The sequence below is a fragment of the Chenopodium album genome, chromosome 13 (genome assembly GCF_948465745.1).
Source record: "Chenopodium album chromosome 13, dcCheAlbu1.1, whole genome shotgun sequence".
Taxonomy (NCBI): domain Eukaryota; kingdom Viridiplantae; phylum Streptophyta; class Magnoliopsida; order Caryophyllales; family Amaranthaceae; genus Chenopodium; species Chenopodium album.
Window position 1 is genome coordinate 12,037,617 of NC_137846.1, and position 20,781 is coordinate 12,058,397.

Consider the following 20,781-nt stretch of genomic DNA (forward strand, 5'->3'; position numbering starts at 1 on the left):
GTTAAGACTAGTATCAATCGATTCTGCGATGTTGTTATTTTTAGAGTTTTATATATTTTTGTTGGAATTTTAAATTTCTTAAAAAATTGATTGTAAGTGTCGTTTGGCTATTTTATAAATGAAATCTTTAATCTTCCCGTCAAAAAAAAAAAGAAAAAAACTACATCCCACATGATTATGTTTAACCTTACTGATAAATTACAAAAGATAATCTAAGAAGATTAAATTATATACAATGTAAAAGTCCTTAGGATGCAATGAAAGAAAAACAGAACGGATAAAGTAATAATTTTTTTTATTTAATTATTAATACCAATAATTTGGCTAACTTTGTTGCTAGTCTTTTACAATCTTGTAACTTTATAAGTGGTGCTAATGTGGTCTGTTATTGGTTGTGCTAAAAGATCATGCATATGTAACTTTACTACGAAATAGTGTGTGAAACAAACACAAAGACTATTACCTATTAATGGTCTTGTGAGATCACTTTGGTCTTCATTGAAATTTTAGTCTTGTGAGACTACTTTGGTCATCAATGAAATTTCAGACTGATTTATATATATTATAGTTTAATCAAAAGTTTAAGCTGATGGTTAAAGATCATGAATATGTTTTATGTTCTATCACGTCCCCTCATAGCATGTGAATGTGACATGGACATTTCATACCTAAAGCGAAATAGTCCACTTGAAAGTGGGGGAATGAGGGGTGGATGAGATTCGAACATGTAACGACCGCTGTGTCATGTTGGGTTTGATATCATGTTAGAAGACCAACTCAACCAAAATTTTAAGTGCAGTTGATGGTTGAGGTTTGCGGATATATTTCTTATTTTATTATTAAGTTAATGGGTAAACCAATTGGCTGTTGGTGTAGTGGTGATTGGGCTACAATTGGTAAGGAAGACCACGTGCTCTATCCCTCGCAACAACAATTGGAAGGAGAGTGGAACCTAACCACCTAAAACCGATCCTTGAATCCGAATTAGCCCAAAGGGTGAATCAGTGGAACACCAAAAAAAAAAAAATTAAGTTAATGGTTGAAGTCCACGAATACGATTTATACTCTATTAATATAATAGTAATACTAAAAAAGCTAAATTAAGGTGTTTGATGGAAAATTTATTTAAAATGCTTATTCCACTAAATAAACTCTTTTTAAAAAAACTCCCTTTAGAAGGTTTTTAATTAGCTTATTCAAGGTGTAATTGTGAAATATTTCGTAATACTTATACCCCTATTTAATTTAACATCCTACTTTAATTATCTACCCTTACAATTAACTTATACTTATATAGAGTCAACCAATAAAATAAAATTAGTCAAATCGATTAATACAATCAACTAGTCAAAATCAGTTAACACAATCAATTTCAGTTATCAACATTTCACCAAACACGGACATATTGTTTAATATAGTTTCCTCTCCATGAGTCAAAAAAATATTGTTTCCTCTCCAAAAGTATAGTCAATAGAGATGATGTCATTGTTTGACGTCACATAAATAGCTATCATGATGCCATCGATAGCTATCGATGATGTCCTTTGTTTGACGTCAATAAATAGCTATCGATGATATCATCAAACTGGAAAAATGTTTATCATATACCCAATTCAAGTATATTTATAACTAAAACAAATGCCCAAAGAATGTGACATTGCGAATTGAATAAAAGTTTTTTTTTTTTTTTTTTTTTTTTTTTTTTTTCTGTGTGTGTAGAAGATGTAATTAGTTTTATGAATTGCCAATATGACTATATGAGATTTAGATACCACTATTTATAACCAACAGAAAAATGATGATACCGTGTATACATTAAGATAACGGTATATCAAGTGCTAATACGGTGTGTTCAACTTTGAGATAATTTGAATAAGTTGGATATGAAAACGGAACTATTGATGTTCGATGTTGTTGCTTGTTTTATACTTTGCATTAATTTAAAAAGGATCTTGCTAACGAACGCTTCGGTGTGTTGGATAAACATTTAAAATATTACCTAAAATGATATTAATTTGGGAGAGCATGACAAAATCACGCGTCGATCGTTGTAATTAATGTTAATTTTTAATTTAATCCTTCTACTTCTAGCTAGCTTATCCAACACCTACGGGGCGTTCGTTAACTTTTGCCTTTTCATAATTTTTTACTAACCATTAAAGATATTGATGGTCAATGTTGTATCTCACAGTAAATGTGCAAATTCAACTCTAGATTATATAAAAAAAACAGAGGGAGTATAAATTATCAAAAATATACATTGAAAGAGAATCTAACAAGGACCTATATAATGACATGACTTTCTTATGAATAAATTCTCTAAGATCAGTCAAAATGGTTTAAATGAATACGAGTAGCACAAAAGTCATTTTCAAAAAGTCAGTTACCATGGATGATGAGAAAGTGTTAGGAATAACGAGGTGGTAGCTCGCTGGTAGAAACAACTCTATAGAATCCTTTAAATAAAAAACATGACAAATATAGTCATATAGATTATAGAGCATTAATCTTCGAGAATCAAGAAACCAGCTAACAATTTACACAAATTAAACAACTAAGTACTTTGTGTTTCGGGTGAAACAATGGGACCTTCGGTAAGGTCCTTCTGAGGTGAGTGAAGACTGGGCTCGGTCCAAGTGATGTAGGGCCGAGGGTTTCCTGCACAGCAAACACACGTAAACTAGCATCGGGGGTTGCACCGAGGAAGGCCCCTCCGATGCCAAAGTCAATATAATGTGTAGAGAGAAATAGCTATGCAAGGGTATTAATTGCTTGAGGCTATATGTCAATTAATGATAAATGGTACAATTGATGGCTTTTATACCTTTGCATAAATGAAAGAATGGGCCTGAGCCAAATGGACTTGCCACATGGGTTTGGACCTTGACTTGACTCTGACTTGGCATGAATTGGAGAGTTGAATCTTGGACCTTGGGCTTAAAATTGAATCATTTACGAACTAGGCCCAATTAGATAAATTGGACCCAAACAACTTGCCCCCCATACCCGATTTGGAAGAATGACAGGTCGGGTTCTAATTAACCAAAAAATGGAGGGAAGTGAATGATTTAATTAATCCAAAAAATTTGAATTTAAATTGCAATTAATGAAGTAACGGCAGTTTGGATGGATAATGGAGGAAGTTGGACGGATAATGGGCAGTTAATTTGGAGGGAACGTGTTTAACGGTTACTTAATGAGGGATTTAAGAGAGGTTAAGTGCACCGACCCTTAGAATTCCCATTTCTGGAAATATAAGGCCGGATTCCGCACTCCCTCTCCTCACTTCTTCACAAATTTGCGCTCCAACTCACACAAACCCACTGATTCCGATTCAAAACTTCGCCAAATTCTCAAAATTTAAGCTTTGAAATTGAAATTCGCTGCTCCGAACTTGTAGATCGGCAAATTCCGCATCAGATTAAGGTAATTTTCTTTGATTTTCTTTCAATTTTTCTCGAATTTGGAAGCACTCCCCTTTTTCTCGCTCTCTTTTGAAACTCCGACATGGTTAGAGGAAGAGCGCGTCAACCCCGACAACCCAGGCAAACTCGGCATCTGAGGGACCAAGTTGATAGTTGGAATGGGGAAAGAGTGGGATCCGACCCGGAAGAGGGTCTCCGGGCAGTCCCTTTATCTTCGGCGCCCCCCCTGAGAAACGGGAGAGGCAAGCGTTTCTGGGCAGGAGGAAGCTTCAACCGCCGCACCTTGGGACTTGCTCCTTGGGTTTAATGAATGGCAAAATGTCGGAGCCATTTCGGCTATGATGGGGAATGTCCCTTATTCTTGGTGGGTCAGGAATGCTGAAGCCTACCATTTTGCCGAACAGATTGAGCTGTACTACGGCATTCTCGAGGTGGATGGGTATTGGTGCCGAATGCCCACTGCAACAGACAAGATTCACCGTCCACCCCTGGATACGTGGGGGTGTATAGTAGGAAATTACAGTATGGGCTCCGATTCCCCTTGAATCCCTTCGTCAGGGATCTGCTGAGAAAGTACAGGATCTCCCTGTGCCAGTTGACGCCCGTCAGCATCCGAAGGGTGATGACGTATCTTTGGGTGTGCCGATTCTTCGATCTTGAGCCGAACCTGCACTATTTTAAGAAGCTGCACAAGCTCGTGCCGAACACCTAGAGTAGGTATGGTCACCATGGCTCTGGCTGGTATCGGATTGAGAGTCATCCACAGTATTTAACGATGTGGCCGAACGACTCTTCAAAAAAAGACTGGAGAGGCCAATGGATCTGGGTTAGGGCACCTGCAGATCCTGAACACCCCTATTTCTTCGGCGCTCCCCGCTATCTCACCGAACCTGACCCAAACATGTAGGACTTAGGTCCTGAAGAGCCTGATGCTGCTAGCCATCCCAGCTATCAACAAGTGTTTCTCTTCGGTAAGAAGGAAAATCCTGGAGGGACTGGCCGGGTGAAGCATATTCCAGAGAACTGGCTTCCGGACTCCTACTATACCTTCCAAGAAAACATGCTGGCGGTTGTCGGCCTCAGCCGAAAGTTCGAGATGGTAAGTACCTTCGGCTGGGGCCGAGGACTTGCATTTTTTCTATTTCTTTTATTTTTGCATTTACTTTAACGCTTTCAGCGTCTGTTCCATTGCACTGATTCATTCTCTTTGCTTTTCAGAGCTGAACGAGAGCGACTCCCAGATTGACTACGAGCGTCTGGGAGTAAATGCCGAAAGGGTTGTGCTAGATCGCGCCCCCTGCAATCACTGACCCGAGGAAGCGCCCGTTGCACCTTCATTCAACAGGTCTCCAGATTGAGGCTGCTACAAACTATCTAAGGCAGAAGCCTTGGTGGGCGAAGCGGGATCCTCTAAGGCGTCTGTTGCCTGAAGAGGAGGAAGCTGCCCGGACTGCTGAAGAGGTAGCTAGGGCGGTTCGGGCCCTAGAAGAAGGTGAAGGGACCTCCCGGGCTGCCGAAGAGGAAGCAGAGGCAGACGAGGCTCAGCCGAGGACCTCGGTAAGTTCTTCAGGACTTAGCATTTCTTCTTCTTCTTTTTTATTTTTATTTATTTTTATTTTATTTTATTTTTTTAAACTCACATCTTTCTTAACCCCCCACTTTCTACTGTCTGTAGAAGAGAGCAGCAGGAGAAGAGAGGGTAAAGCTCCTGTCCGTCCCGAAGACCTTTCGGAGTCTGAGTCTTCGGATTCTGAAGATATGGACGAGCAACCTCTAACCAGAAAGAGGAGGAGGACGGGTCCAGCAGTAGTGGGCCCGAATGAATTTGAGCTAAGGCCGATGCCTGGCCTCACTATAAGGGAGTCTGTCGAAGGTAGAGGCAGGGTTCCCGGAGTTCCTAGGGGTCCTCCACCCCCAGTTCAGCCACCATCACCGATGCCACCACCTCCCGAAACACGAGAGATGGAGGTGGATCAACGAACTCCTGATCCGAAGGAGGGGGTTCAAGAGGAGGTGCCGAACCGAGAGAGCACCGCTAAGCTCTCCAACGACGAAGCTGTTGCTGATGGGGCATCTGAAAAAGTAGCTGAAACAGCAACCGATGAAGGTTTTGCTGCTGAGATTCAGCAAGAGGTTGATGCTCTCCTGGATCAACCTGAAGAAGAGGTTAAGACGATCAACTTGGAGGACTCTGCTGAAAAGACGGGGGGCCAAAATGATGAAGTCCTTTCGTCTTCAATGCCTTCTATTCAGACGTTCAGGTATGAGGATATGAGGTTCCATGCCCCCTTCATCAACATTCCCGACAGCGTCCGAGAGACCATCTGGGGAAGTCATCGCACTAGTGGAAAAATGGCCATTCGTAACGGCCTATTTGTAACGGGCAAATAAATCCCCGTTACAATAACATCATTTGTAACGGGCAAAACCAATGTCCGTTACGAAAAACTAATGACTTGAGAAGGAAAAGAAGTATTCGTAATGGGCAATTATATGCCCGTTACAAAAAGCTCATTATTCGTAACGGGCACTTTTTTGCCCGTTACAAATAAAGACTAATTCGTAACTGACAGCTTATGCCCGTTACAAATAGAAAAGTCAATTGAATTTTGACCAGTTATTTGTAGCCAACAAAAGTGACCGTTACGAATAAGCCTTCAAATTAAACCCTAACTTTCCATTTCCCTCTTCTCACTCACTCTCTCTCCTCAAACTCCCTCCTTTGCCTTCACCTTTCGTTCTCACTCTTTCACTCCCAAACTCCCTCCTTCTCCGTCGAACTCCGTTGAAGCTCCGTCGGATCAGAAATCCCTCGCAATTCCCTTCTTCTCCCTCGGCTACTGGAGTAGCTACTCGGCCACCAGTCCTCCGCAATTCCTATCTTCTCCTTCGCAATTCCCTTTTTCTCCCTCGCAACTCCCTTCTTCTCTACCGACTCCAGTGGTGCTCCCTTGACGCCGACCGTCAGCCCCTTTCTTCTCCCTCGGCTGCCAGAGCATCTTCTCGCCTAATTCCGGCCACCAGTCCTCCGCCTGCAGCCGCCCTTACATTGCGGTATGCTAATCAATTTTTAAGTTTCAACTTTCACTCTATAACATAAATTTCTAGTTTATAATTTGACCCAATATGATAATTTAATGAGCACAGTTGAATTAGTTTGATTTCTTTGAGTATTTTGTGTTATCTGTAATTTTAATTAGTTCACTAGTTCAGTACATTTTTTTTTTTGAAGAATCACTAGTTCAGTACATAAGGTATGCTATTAATGCTATTTTTATATGTTTGTGGATTGGTAATTATTGTGGAAGCTGTGAATTTTTCATTGCAATTGCAGAATTATCATGAAATGGGGTTTGTAATTGTTGTGTTCAGCACAACTAAGATAATTTGAGCTTTTCTTTAAAAAAAAAGATAATTTGATCTTAAATTTTTGTAAAGCTTCATCATATTTCGACATTTGTTAGTGAATTTGATTTTGAGTGGTTCCAATCTGTTAATGATGATGGTCAATTGACGGGGTTATTCAATTGGACACTCTTTTCATTTTTATATTAATCTATATTAGTACAAATATTATTTGCCAACTAGGGTATACTAGTAGTATAAGTAGTCACTTACAACAACAAACCGAATCTAAAGCTACTGAGAAAAACTCGAACAAATTAAACAAATTTGACCCAATATATAATTTGAAGTGATAGACTTTGGATATACTTAAGCATATAACCCATTATATACCCAAAACTGAACCTGAAAACTCTTTTACCCAAAACTAACATAAAAACAACAAAGATAAGTAAAAGTCAGTCATTTTCAAAATTGAATTAATTAATCTTAAGAAACCAATTAAGATTAAGACAAAGTGAGGGAGAGACAGAAAGAGGCCCAAAAATCCCTCCTCCAGTCATAAGTGAAGTGCAAGTAATATTATAAACGTGGTCGTTTAGTTGAACATAGAAGTAAATCTATAAATCTATAAATATTGTTGTCTTGGATGTCTGGTAAGCTCACACGTAAGGAGCTTCTTATTTTTGTTTCAATGGCCTGGGCGGCCTGGGCTTACAGGAACTCAGTTGCTTTTAACAACCCATGGAAGTGCAAAGTGACTGGAACTATGGGTTTTGTTAAACTGGCGGAAGACTTTAAGAAATATACGAAGGCTACCAGTGGTAATTTGGTGAAATATGGAGGGAATTCTCGTAGCCGTTGGCAGAAACCAACTCATGGCTCAATCAGAGTCAATTCCGATGCGGCTATGTTGCCTGGGAATGCAGTGGGGTTAGAAGTGGTAATACGTGATGATGCGAGGCTGATAGTTGCAGCTGCAGTTCGTAGGGTGGTTGGTGATGGAACTGTGGTTGGGGCTGAGGCGTTAGCTGTCAGATTGGGGGTTTGCTTGGCTGCACGCTTGGGTTTCTAGAAGGTGGAGGTGGAGTGTCACTCTCTGGCTGTGATTAAAGCTATTAAAAAGCATACTGTGGGGTTAACACCCTTCGACCTGATCATTGAAGACATCACCATGGTAGGAAGCTCTTTTGTTTCTTTTTCTTGTAACCATGTTAGGCGTAATGGTAACTTTGTAGCCCACTCTATGGCTAGAGTGCTTCCGGGTGTTGGGGATGAACAAGAGTTTTTTGACTCCTTTTCGCAAGGTATTTCTACCTTGGCAGAAATGGACTTGCTGTAATTTGCTGGTTTGTTATTAATATAGTCCCCTCTCCCATTTGCCTTAAAAAAGTTACTTAATTATACCAGTACACATGATCTTTTCACCTAAGATAATTTCTGTAGGGAATGGTTGTTTTAATGGGTATCCTCCCAAGGATCTTATGATAGGATTGCCTGGCCAACCAAAAGTTAGATTCATACAATTTGTTGGCTACATTGATTTGGATGATAAGACTGGTGGGAGCTTGTTTTACTACTTTGTTGAAGCTGAGAAGGATCCTGACCATAAGCCACTCACTCTTTGGCTCAATGGAGGTTAGCTTCTTGCTTTTCTGTCTGCTTCATATCTTGACGTTCCATTGTACATTTTTTTTCTTTGTATTTGAATCATTGAATGTATTCTTCTCACTCTTTGGCTACAAGCACCATTGACTGCTCTGCATTCATCATTATTGATTATGTATTGCTATTCCACATTTCCACTAAGATGCCCTGATACTTCTATGTCGGCTGGAGTATACACAAGGCCTTTAAAATTTCATACCTTAAACGAGTGACCAAATAACCGGCTTAATTACAGCTTTTAATAGGAAATTCCTATTTTGTTTTGGTCTTCTGTTTTTTGCATTTTATCAGATGTGCTCCATACCTTTGTTTGTTGAGACTTATAAGAACACTGTAGATAATTGCTGACTATTATTATTATTATTATTATTATTATTATTATTATTATTATTATTATTATTATTATTATTATTATTATTATTATAATTTCTGGTAGGTTTGGGTTTATTTCCGGCGGCTAGGTGAATAATTGTTCTTGTTTAATTTTTAATTTTAATTGTTGTTCTTTAATTTTCAGTTTTAATTCATTTTAATTAATTTGTTGTGGAAACTAACTGTACTAATGTGACTATTCAATTTCAATTCAAAACCTTGTAAAATATATATGAAATAAATTTATATTTTTTGAAAATTTGATGAGTCTGAAATAAATTTGCATGATTAACGGGAGAATAGGGGGAGTAATAATAAATTTGTATTTAATTGTATTGTTTGCCTAAAGAACTAAATGAGAAAATTCCATGTTTTGAGCTTTTTGAAACTGTTTTGCCTCAGGTTATGCAACTAAGATCTGCCATTGAAAGTATTATTCGTGAACAACCGCGGTGAAATCAACCCCTAGCTCTTTTTAGCAGCTATTGAGCTACTCACTTCTGCAACAACTCACCAGGTTTGTTGCGTTTCAGTACTTTTCAATAAGAAACTGTAATGATGCCAGAGTATCTTATTGTTGATTCTATATGAATGAATTGAGTTGTGCTTAAAAAAAATTTAAATTTTATGCTGGAGTAAACTATTGCTGACTTTGTATGAATTATCTAGCTATGTCTACATCTGCTTCCACTCTCTTATTCCCATATATTGATTTATAGTATTATCTTGTGCCACTAGGCAGGCATAAATGCATTATATGCCACCATTTACAATGTGACCAAAGGAATGAACAAAAATCTTAATAATTGTTGAAATGTATAGTATTAAGCAGAAACACAAGATACAACATACATCTAATTATCTAACTACTCTGTTTTTCTTGTTTTATTGAAATTATTACTCAATTTTTATTATTTTTTTATTTTATGGAAATTTGTTGTAGTTTGCATTTCCGCTTAGTTTAATTCAATTGAACTGTCGTTTTGATTTTGCTTGAACATATCCTTGATTTGTTGATTGATCTTGAATGTGTTAATATTTATTATGCATTATATCTTCATATGCCTAGATACCCATTCAAGATAGAAGTCCCTTAGGCAATTTTGAAGCCTTTTTAGCTGTAAATGCTCCAAAAAGTGAGTAAAGGTCATATTTCATTGATTTCAATTCATAGAAACCAAATATAAGTTAATTATGGATGTTATGAGCTTTATTTCTATAAATTGGACCAATACATGAAAAATGGGAAAAATAGAAGTCCCTTAGGCAATTTTGAAGCCTTTTTGGCTCTAAATGCTCCAAAAAGTGAGTAAAGGTCATATTTCATTGATTTCAATTCATAGAAACCAAATATAAGTTAATTATGGATGTTATGAGCTTTATTACTATAAATTGGACCAATACATGAAAAATGGGAAAAATAGAAGTCCCTTAGGCAATTTTGAAACCTTTTTGGCTCTAAATGCTCCAAAAAGTAAGTAAAAGGTCATATTTCTTTAATTTCAATTCATAGAAACCAAATATAAGTTAATTATGGATGTTATGAGCTTTATTTCTATAAATTGGACCAATACATGAAAAATGGGAAAAATAGAAGTCCCTTAGGCAATTTTGAAGCCTTTTTGGCTCTAAATGCTCCAAAAAGTGAGTAAAGGTCATATTTCATTGATTTCAATTTATAGAAACCAAATATAAGTTAATTATGGATGTTATGAGCTTTATTTCTATAAATTGAACCAATACATGAAAAATGGGAAAAATAGAAGTCCCTTAGGCAATTTTGAAGCCTTTTTGGCTCTAAATGCTCCCAAAAGTGAGTAAAAGGTCATATTTCATTGATTTCGATTCATAAAAACCAAATATAAGTTAATTATGGATGTTATGACTTTTAATTCTATAAATTGGACCAATACATGAAAAATGGAAAAAATACAAGTTCCTTAGGCAATTTTGAAGCCTTTTTGGCTCTAAATGCTCCCAAAAGTGAGTAAAAGGTCATATTTCTTTAATTTCAATTCATAGAAACCAAATATAAGTTAATTATGGATATTATGAGTTTTATTTGTATAATTTGGACCAACCAACACATTAAAAATGGGAAAAATAGAAGTCCCTTGGGCAATTTTGAAACCTTTTTAGATCTAAATGCTCCCAAAAGTGAGTAAAAGGTCATATTTCTTTAATTTCAATTCATAGAAACCAAATATAAGTTAATTATGGATATTATGAGTTTTATTTGTATAATTTGGACCAACACATTAAAAACGGGAAAAATAGAAGTTCCTTGGGCAATTTTGAAACCTTTTTAGATCTAAATGCTCCCAAAAGTGAGTAAAAGGTCATATTTCATTGATGTCAATTCATAGAAACCAAAATATAAGTTAATTATGGATGTTATGAGTTTTATTTATATAATTTGGACCAACACATGAAAGATGGGAAAGATAGAAGTCCATTAGGCAATTTTGAAACGACTAGAGTCAACACATGAAAGATGGAAAAGATAGAGTTGTATTTCTTTAATATGAAATATGGGAAAGAAAACATTTATTCTAATGATTGTTTTTATTTTGTAACCTCATTCATTTGTTTTTATTTTGTAACCTCATTCATTTGTTTTTTTTTTTTTTTTTTTGAAGGATTTTGGTTCAAGAAAAGCCCCTTATGATGTTGGCGAGTTGAATGTGGTTCGAGAACAATGGGCGCAATACTTTAGATCTAAATATTTATTGAATGCATAACTATTAGGTAGAATAATGTAATATTATTAGTGTTTTGTATGTATTGGATAAACTTATACAAGTTTTTATTTGTAATGTATTATTTATATTATTATGTCTTATTAATTTCTACAAATGTTTTGTTCAGTATAATTGTTTATTTATAGTTATATATGTAGAGGAACAGGTTTATTATCACAGGTTATAATTATATTAATTATAAATATAATTAAATGCTGTCGAAATTTAATAAAAAAAAAATTAATTTACAGACTATTTGTAACGGGCAACAAATATGCTCGTTACAAATAAGTACTTATTCGTAACAAGCATTAGTGTTGCCCCTTACGAATAAGTACTTATTTGTAACGGGCATATTTGTTGCCCGTTACAAATAAGTACAAATCAAAATACAATAAGTCGGTATTTGTAACTGGCAAAAAAGTGCCCGTTACAAATAATAGGTTATTCGTAACGGGCACTTGAAAAGCCCGTTACAAATAACCCATTATTCGTAACGGGCATCATACTTGCCCGTTACGAATAACCTATTATTTGTAACGGGCATCGCCCGTTACAAATAACAAATGCCATCCGTAACGGCCACATACGTAACGGACGCTGCCCGTTACGGATGGGCTTTTTTCCACTAGTGTCGGGAGGAGGCTGTGGCCTTCTTTGGTGACTTTTCTGGTTTGTTCGAAGTGGATCGGGCAAGGGAGTGGTCACTTAAGGCCACTGCTGGAATAGGAGAGTCCAGTCAAAGGGTCCTTGACCCAGCAATAGACAACCAACGGCTGCTGATGCATGTACTCCTTTACTTTTGCAATTTCAACTCTTCATTTCAGCTTCCTTTTTTTTATTTACTGACTTGTGCCCTGGTTGTCAGGTCGTGCACAATCAGACTCTCACTGTAGAGTTGATAGACTCACTCCAGAGCAAGCTGGAGATCGCCCAAGCTGAGGCAAAGCTGGCTGAAATGAAGATCAAGGCAGCCGAAGAGAGGCAAGCTGAGGCCGAGAAGTATGAGAAGCAGGCTGCTGAGGCCCTCCAGAACTTCTGCAATGCTATGCAGAATGAAGTCCTCCCTACTGTTCTTGAAGGTGAAAAGCTCATCAACGAGTATGGGGCCGTTGACATCCCCAGCTTCAGAGCCGGCATTGAGCGCCGAATAGCTGAGGAGGTCGGTATAAGGGTGTCTAGCAAAACTGAAGAGCTGCGATAGAGGATAGAGGTGCTGGAGGCCCAGGCAAAGACTGCTGATGAGGCAATGAAGGCCAAGGATGCTCTGATCTCCGTGGCCCAGACCGTTGCTGAAGTCCAAAGTCAGAGGCTGCAAGAACTAACTGACCAGCTGGAGGATCTGGCTCAGGCTGAGACTGCTATTGGCTTGGTCCGAAACCAGTTGAACAACACCAACGAAGAAGCCAATAGGGTTTAGTTGCAGCTAGACGAGGCCAAGGAGAAGCTGGATCAATAGCGGGTGACCTCCCAGAAAAATTTGGAGGAGGTCCGAAAGAAGCTGGCCGATGCTGAGGCTCGGCTAGATACCAAGGTTTACTCCAAGGTTGAGTTTGCGGAAGCCTTCAGCAATGGATACAAGGTGGCCCGAAGGTTGGCCCTTAACGCTACTCCTGATCTGGACTGGTACCAATGCGAGATTTGGGCTGAAGATCCCAAGGATCCTCATATGCAGTTCGCCAATCAAGCTGAGATGGATCTTGAGATCCGTCTTAGAGCTGAGGAGATGGAGGACGCTGAGGCTGAAGAAGCTGAAAATAGAGAGAGAGAAGCTCAAGCTCAAGCTCAACTCGCTTCCTCATCTGTCGGAACTGATGCTACCAACGTCGCTGATCAGCCTGATCCTTCAGCTGAAGCCTAGGGACTCGGGCAGTTGTCTTCAGAATCTTGCGGATCAACCTGTGCTTAGCCTCTGACTTGCCGCTTCTAAACTTTTTGCCTTTGTTTTTTGCTTCAGCTTGCCTTAGTGTACAAAAAACTTCTACTTTTGTCTTGTACGCATTTCTGCAGCTGTAATTTTCCGCTTGTGGGCGGCTACCGATGCTTTTATTATGCTCTGGAACATTTCAACTTTGTAGTTTGTCATCCGAACTTATTTCTCATTAATCTGATGTTTTTTGGAAATCACAGCTGATAATAATTTGCACCCTTGTAGTGTCTATGTAGTGTCTGTTGCCCCCTAGAAATTTGAAGATTTTATCTTCGGATTTCTGAGAAGATTACCCTTTTGGTTATAGACGAACCTTCTAATATTTCGAAAAATTTCCAACAGTTGTGTTGTTATTCTTGGTTTTCTGTCTATCTGAAAGAATGGATATCTGAGACACAAGGCCAACTTAAGACAATGTCTCAGATAGTGGCCCTCTGGGATACAGGGCTTAGTTAAAGCAATATCCTAGATTCTTCCATGGACTCATTGCCTTGGAGAACAAATCTTACTGAAGCATTTGCTTTAGCTGAAAGATCAGAGTTCTATTGTAGGCGAGTTTATCAGCAATCTGAAACCTGATGCCTTAAAAGCGAAGGTTTCAGACACGGCTGAAGGAAACCCTTAAAGAGTAGATAGAATAAAGAAAAAATGAAGAATAAAAATTGCAAATGTTTACAGGAGTGGTGGCTCTGAGGCCTTTCATTAATAACTGGAAAATGTACTTACAAAGATTGTTCTGCTCCGAAGGGTTTACACATGATATTTCTTAAGTATATCAGCATTCCAGTGATTTTTCAGCTCAGTCCCATCCAACTGCCGAAGTCGGTATGTTCCCGGCCGAATCTCATCGTAGATCTCGTAGGGTCCCTCCCAAGTGGCTGAGAATTTCCCATGGATTCGGCTTTTCTGAACTGCAGCAGCATTCCGAAGGACAAGCTCTCCAATTTTGAGAGGCCTCGAATGAACCCTTCGGTTATAAAATTTGCTGATTCTTTACTTGTATGCAGCCATCCTATCCCGGGCTGAGTCTCTTACTTCGTTAAGGAAATCGAGAGTTTCCCTCATGAGCTGCTCATTCTCAGCCGAGAAGTGGTGTACGCGTAGACTTTCGAAACCGATTTCCACGGGAAGGACGGCTTCAGCACCATACACCAGCTCAAAAGGTGAGTGGCCCGTTGCCTCTTTTTCAGTTGTCCGAAGTGACCAGAGGGTTCCAGGGAGTTCCTCTATCCACTTGGACTTTTGATCTTCAACCCTCTTCTTCAGAGCATTGAGGATCTGCTTATTTGCGGCCTCGGCTTGACCATTACTTTGCGGGTGACATACTGCTGAGTACGCCAACTTGATGCCAAACTGGTTAGTATAATGCCTCAGCGACAAATTATCAAATTGCCTTCCATGATCAAAGACAAAAACCTTCGGAACACTAAAGCGAGTGATGATATTCTGCAGGATGAATTTCCTGACAGTTTGCTCTGTGATATTTGAAGCTGCTTCAGCCTCAATCCATTTGCTGAAGTAGTCTATGTCGACAATCAACCATCTTTTTTGGTAGGGAGCATCTGGAAAGGGACCCAGAATATCCAGCCCCCATTGGGCAAACGGAAGCGGATTCAGGATCGGCTGAAGGTCTCTAGCTGGCTGATGGATAACTGGTGCGAATTTTTGGCATTTTTCACACTTTCTGACCAGTTCCTTAGCATCTGAGATCATGGTGGGCCAGTAGTACCCAGCCCTCAATGCCTTGTAGGCTAGGGTCCTTCCCCCAATGTGGTTCCCGCAGATGCCGGGGTGAATTTCCCGAAGGATGTAATTAGCATCCGTTGGGCCCATACACTTTAGTAATGGGGTTGAGAAGGATTTTTTCAGGAGCTTCCCTTTGAAGACAATGAACCTTGAGCTGGTTCGCTTCAGCTTGGAGGCTAAGATTTTATCTTCGGGAATTTTTCCCCGAAGCTTGAAGGTTAGGATAGGATCCATCCAGCTTGGTTCCTGGTCAACGCAGCACACTTCAGGTGCTTCGTCGACACTTCTTTCTCGGCGCACTTCCACATAAACAGATCGGTTCAGCTCAGTGATTGTCAAGCTAGCAAGTTTGGAGAGTGCGTCGGCTTGAGCATTCTGACCCTTTGGGATTAGCTAAACCTCAAAAGTTCTCAGTTTTGCGATGACTGATCTGATCTTGGCAAGGTAGGCTACCATTGAGGGCTCTTTGGCCTCATAGTCACCTCTGATCTGATACGCAACTAGCTGAGAATCTGTCTTCAGACGGACATGTTCGGCTTCCAAAGAGATGCACAACTCTAGGCCAGCAACTGCCGCCTTATATTCGGCTTCGTTGTTCGAAGCTTTGAAAGAGAATTTGAGAGCATACTCAAAGGATTTGCCTTCGGGAGAGGTTATCACTACCTTTGCCCCCGAACCATTTATGGTGGAGGACCCATCCGTAAAAACGGTCCAGACTTTCTTTTCTTCGTCTAGCGTCTCCTGGTACGAGCATTCGGCCAGGAAGTCCGCTAGAGCCTGAGCCTTGATGGCTGCTCTCGGCCTGTAGCTGATGCTGAACTCAGTGATCTCGAAAGCCCATTTGGCCAACCTACCGGATTTTTCAACTTTGCCGAGAACTTTTTCTAGCGGCTGATCAGTTAGGACCACTATTTGATGGCAATCGAAATAGGGTCTCAGCTTCCGAGCAGCTACCACTACTGCAAATACAACTTTTTCGAGTAGAGGGTAGCGAGTCTCGGCATCCGTCAGAATGTGGCTGATGAAGTAGATCGGCTGTTGAACTTTATTTTCTTCCCTCAGCAGCACCGCACTGATAGTGGCCGGGCTGACAGCTACGTACAAGTACAGGGGTTCTCCTTCAACTGGGCAAGCCAGCGTCGGGAGCTGAGCCAGGTGCTCTCAGAGCTGCTTGAAAGCTTCTTTTTGCTCATCTTCCCAGACAAGCTCTTTTGTTTTTGGGAGCTTCAGGGCTTTGAAGAAAGGTAACCCCTTGTCCGAGGCTCTAGAGATGAACCTTGCCAGGGTTGCCATTCTTCCGGTGAGCCGCTGAACGTCCCTCTTTATTTTCGGCTCGGGAAGATCGAGCGCTGCTTACACCTTAGCGAGATTGGCATCAATCCCTCTTTTGCTGACCACGAAGCCGAGAAATTTCCCAAACTTCACGCCAAAGACACACTTCTTCGGATTTAGCTTCATTTGGTGCTTCCTTAAGGTGACAAAGGTTTCAGCCAGGTCCTTAACATGGTCTCGATCTTTTTTGCTTTTGACGATGGAATCGTCAACATAGAATTCCATGTTTCGGCCTTTTTGATCGGCAAAAACCTGATCCACCAGCCTTTGATAAGTTTCCCCCGCATTTTTCAATCCGAAGGACATCATTTTATAATTGTACATCCCGGCGTTCATGACGAATGCCGTCTTTGCTCGGTCGTCGGGGTGCATGGAGATCTGATGGTACCCTGAGAATGCGTCCATGAAACTAAGCAAGGCGTGGCCACTTATCGAGTCGACTAACTGATCAATCCTCGGCAAGGGATAAAACTCTTTCGGACAAGCCTTATTTAGGTCCGTGAAGTCAACGCACATTCTCCAGGTGCCATTTGCCTTCTAAACCATCACAACATTAGCCAGCCATTCTGGATACTGATAGGGTTCGATGAAGCCTGCATCCAACAGCTTTTTGACTTCGGCTGCGGTCTCGGTTCTTGCTTGCGGAGTAATTCCGATTCTTTTGCTTAACTGGCCGACACGTGGGGTCGACGTTGAGCTTGTGAGAGATTAGGTCTGGGCTTATCCCGGGCATGTCAGCTGCCAAGAAAGCAAACACATCTCGGTTGTCCCAAAGGAGTTGGATGAGTTCAACGCGGACTTGTGGATCCAGATCCAGCCCGATTGTGACACATTTTTCAGCGTCTCCTTCGGTCAACTCGACCGTTTCAGTATGCTGATCCAGCTTCATTGCGTTGGGGCCGGATTCTTCATCATCTAGCCTGCTGTCAATATCAGCTGGCGTCCTAGATTTTTCCTTCGGTTGGCTCTCTGAGTCATTCAGCTTAGATGAAGAACCAGCCTTTTCTTTCTCTGACTGTTTTTCTTTGGCCCGAGAACCTTGGGCCGAAGCACTTAGGCCTTACGGCTTCTTCGCGCTTGGCTCTTTTCCTTTCTCCTCGTCATCCTCGTCATCGTCCTCCGAACGACTGGTGGATGGCTTGAGGTAATTGCACCTTCGGGCTTCCTTTTGGCTGCCCTTAATTCTTTCGGGGTAGCCAGTGTCTGAAACATAGATCATCATCTGATGATATGTTGAGACTACCCCTTGAATCTCGTGAATCATAGGTCTCCCCATGATCACATTATACACTGAAGGAGCATCAATGACTACAAATTCGGTCATGACGTTCCTGGCTGCTTCGCCGCGGCCGATGGTGACAGGAAGTGTAACCTTCCCGTCAGGATAAGTTGAAGACCCGTTGAATCCGGATACCGGGTAGGGTACCGGCGTGAGGTGCTTGGGCTTCAACTTGATCTGATTGTAGGCCCTTCGGAACAAAATGTTTGCTCCGCTACCACCGTCGCGAGGACTCGACTGACGTCGTGGTTGGCTACCGTGGTGATGATCACCAGCGGGTCCTCATGAGGGTACGTCACCCCCCGGCAGTCGGCGGATGTGAACGTCATGTTCGGCGCCGACGACTGGGGTGGCTGGATATCAGTATTGTTCACCTGATGGGTCAAAGCCCTAAGGTGACGCTTGTGCTCCCTCCGAGAACATGTTCCGCCCGAAATAACGTGTATCAGAGCAAATTTTTCCTCCGAAGCTTTGCTGTTGTTCTTTCGGGGGAAGTCGATTTCTTGCCGAGAGTCTTTTTCGAACTTCTCAGCTTCTTTTTTCTCGCGGTGGTCCGCGATATATTTTTTCAAGTATCCTTTCCGAACCATATCCTCGATCTGGTCCTTCAGCTGGATACACTCTTCAGTGTTATGCCCCGGGGATTCATGGAACTCACACCACTGATTCTTATTTTTCTGCTGATACCACTGAGGAAGTGGTCTCGGCTTTCGGTAACTTTGCTCCCCTTTCGTTACGCTGTAGATTTTAGCGCGCGAGAGGGCGAGCGGAGTGTAGGACTCATATCTGCCTAAGCGAGGCGTAGATTTGTCCTTCTTCGACTCGTTGGTTGAAGATTGTTCAGAGGCTTTCGCCTTTCCTTTCGACTTCTGGCCTTGGCCTTCGGTTGATTGTTGTTTTTGTTTCCCGCCCCCAGTTTGAGGTTGGGTTTTTGTTTTGTTCCACTCTTCGGCTCGGATGAACTTATCCGAAGCGCTCAGATCCTCCTCCAAGGTGTGAGGTGAATTCATGACCATGAAGTCGGAGAACGGTCCAGTCTGAAGGCCGTGCTGAAGAGCAAAAACGACCAACCCTTGATCCAGCCGAGAAATGCTGGATGACTCGTTGCTGAAGTGAGTCAGGTAGTCCCGAAGGCTTTCGGCCTCCCCTTGGTGCAGGTTCATGAACTCTGTCGTTGCCTTCTCTCGGCGGTTTGCCGTAGAAAACTTGCTCTTAAACTTGGTGGATAGATCATCCCACCCAGTTATGGAGCCTTCTTTTACCCCCTTGGAGATCCACGCTTCCGCGACCCCCTTAGAGTGGTGGGAAAATATTTGCACCAAGTCGCTTCGGACCGGGGGCACAGGTGCATATGCCCCTCATAATAGGCAATATGGTCCTTCGGATCCGAAGTCCCATCATAAGTGATGTGCGACGGGATTTTAACGGTCGGCACATGCTCTTCTAGAATCCATTGCTCGAATGGAAAACTGGAAGGAAGCATCACCGCCTTGCCCTTATTTCTGGCAAGAGGAACCGCGCTCCGCCCTCTCAGAGAGGTAGAAGTGGTTTTCGTTCCTCGGTCAGAAGGCTGGGCTTCGGCTCCAAGGAAGGAGAGGCGACTGTGCACACTCGGCTCCCTGTGACCGAGGCGGTCGAGGACGCTTCGGCGAGCGATGTTTGGCCGAGAGGCAAAACTGCTGCTTTTGTTAGTCCTGCTCTGGGTGATCTGGGTGTCAGATTCCTTGAAGTAGTGCGAGTTCTTTTTTCTTTCTCGCTCTGTCCTCCAAGTGCCTTCCTCCCATTCATCTGCCAGCTCCCTGAAGGAGGAGGGTTTCTCCCCCTCCTGGCCGAGCCTCCTCCGCTGATTCCTGGTTTGCGGAGGGGTTCGGTCGCGCGGAGGTGGCACATTTTGGGCCCTCATGGCGTCCATGATTACCGCCAGGGCTCTCGCTACCTCATCCGAGTGGGGCACCGTCAAAGGTGTCCTTGGCTGAGAACGAGAGTGAGAGTGGATGCTCAAAGGCTGGCTCCGAGCGTTGGATTGAGTCCTGTTGTTGGACTGATTTTCAGCATTGGATCGAGGAGAACTCGTCCGGTGCTGAGAGCGAATGGAGGGAGATTGAGACCTCCCTCGGGATGCCTCCTCCGAACTGGAGGGTGGTGACGACGGGGAAGGAGGGTCTAAGGGCCTCTTTCCCGACGTCATTCGGCTCTTCTGCAATGGAGAAGGGCCGCTTTCCGATTTCTTGTTCTTGCGATTCTTAGCCATTGGTACTAAGATTCAGGTAGAACAATTGAGATTGGCTTAAAGATTTTTTAAAAGTCTTCCCCACAGATGGCGCCAAATTATTTCGGGTGAAACAATGGGACCTTCGGCAAGGTCCTTCTGAGGTGAGTGAAGACTGGGCTCGGTCTAAGTGATGTAGGGCCGAGGGTTTCCTGCACAGCAAGCACACGTAAACTAGCCTCAGGGGTTGCGCCGAGGAAGGCCCCTCCAATGCCAAAGTCAATACAGTGTGTTGATATGTCTATTTTATATAGTATTTTACCCCCGTCCCTTGGTCATAATTAGTAGTGTTTTTGGCTCTTTAGAGCCACTTTTATTACTAATATGTGTTTTCTAGTGTTTTCGTAGTTTTGGTTGAGTTTTGTAGGGAATTGCACCTTTGGAGCATTTTCCCGGGATTTTATGAAGCAACTACGAGCATTGGAGGAGCATGACCGTGGTTGAAGCCCAAGGCCGGCTAGAGCCATCGAGCCGGTGATTAAGGGCTCGGTATTTGGAATACCGAGGTTTGGACCGAGTATTCAAGACCCGAAGAGGAGATCCGGATTGGGCCGAGGAGTCGAGCCCAATCGGAAGTCCAAACCTCGAGGAGCCACAAGGGCCCGATCGGGCAAGACTTAGCCTGATCGGGCGATGTAGCAGTAACCAAGCCTCGAGTGGCTAGGCGCGCTCGA

The 20,781-nt window shown here is 41.9% G+C and overlaps 1 long non-coding RNA gene across 3 annotated transcripts; it reads left to right on the forward strand.

Annotated features, from left to right (window-relative positions):
• The first annotated feature begins 6,133 nt into the window (after window positions 1-6,133).
• On the forward strand, window positions 6,134-11,637 carry LOC145576316 (uncharacterized). Of its 3 annotated transcripts, none has more exons than XR_014098355.1 (4): window positions 6,134-6,479; window positions 7,491-8,408; window positions 9,213-9,327; window positions 11,450-11,637. It is a non-coding gene; the product is annotated as an uncharacterized LOC145576316 (long non-coding RNA). The 3 variants fall into 3 exon arrangements; XR_014098356.1 differs by having other exon boundaries at window positions 8,217-8,408; XR_014098354.1 differs by lacking the exon at window positions 6,134-6,479 and having other exon boundaries at window positions 6,496-8,408.
• Window positions 11,638-20,781: the final 9,144 nt, after the last annotated feature.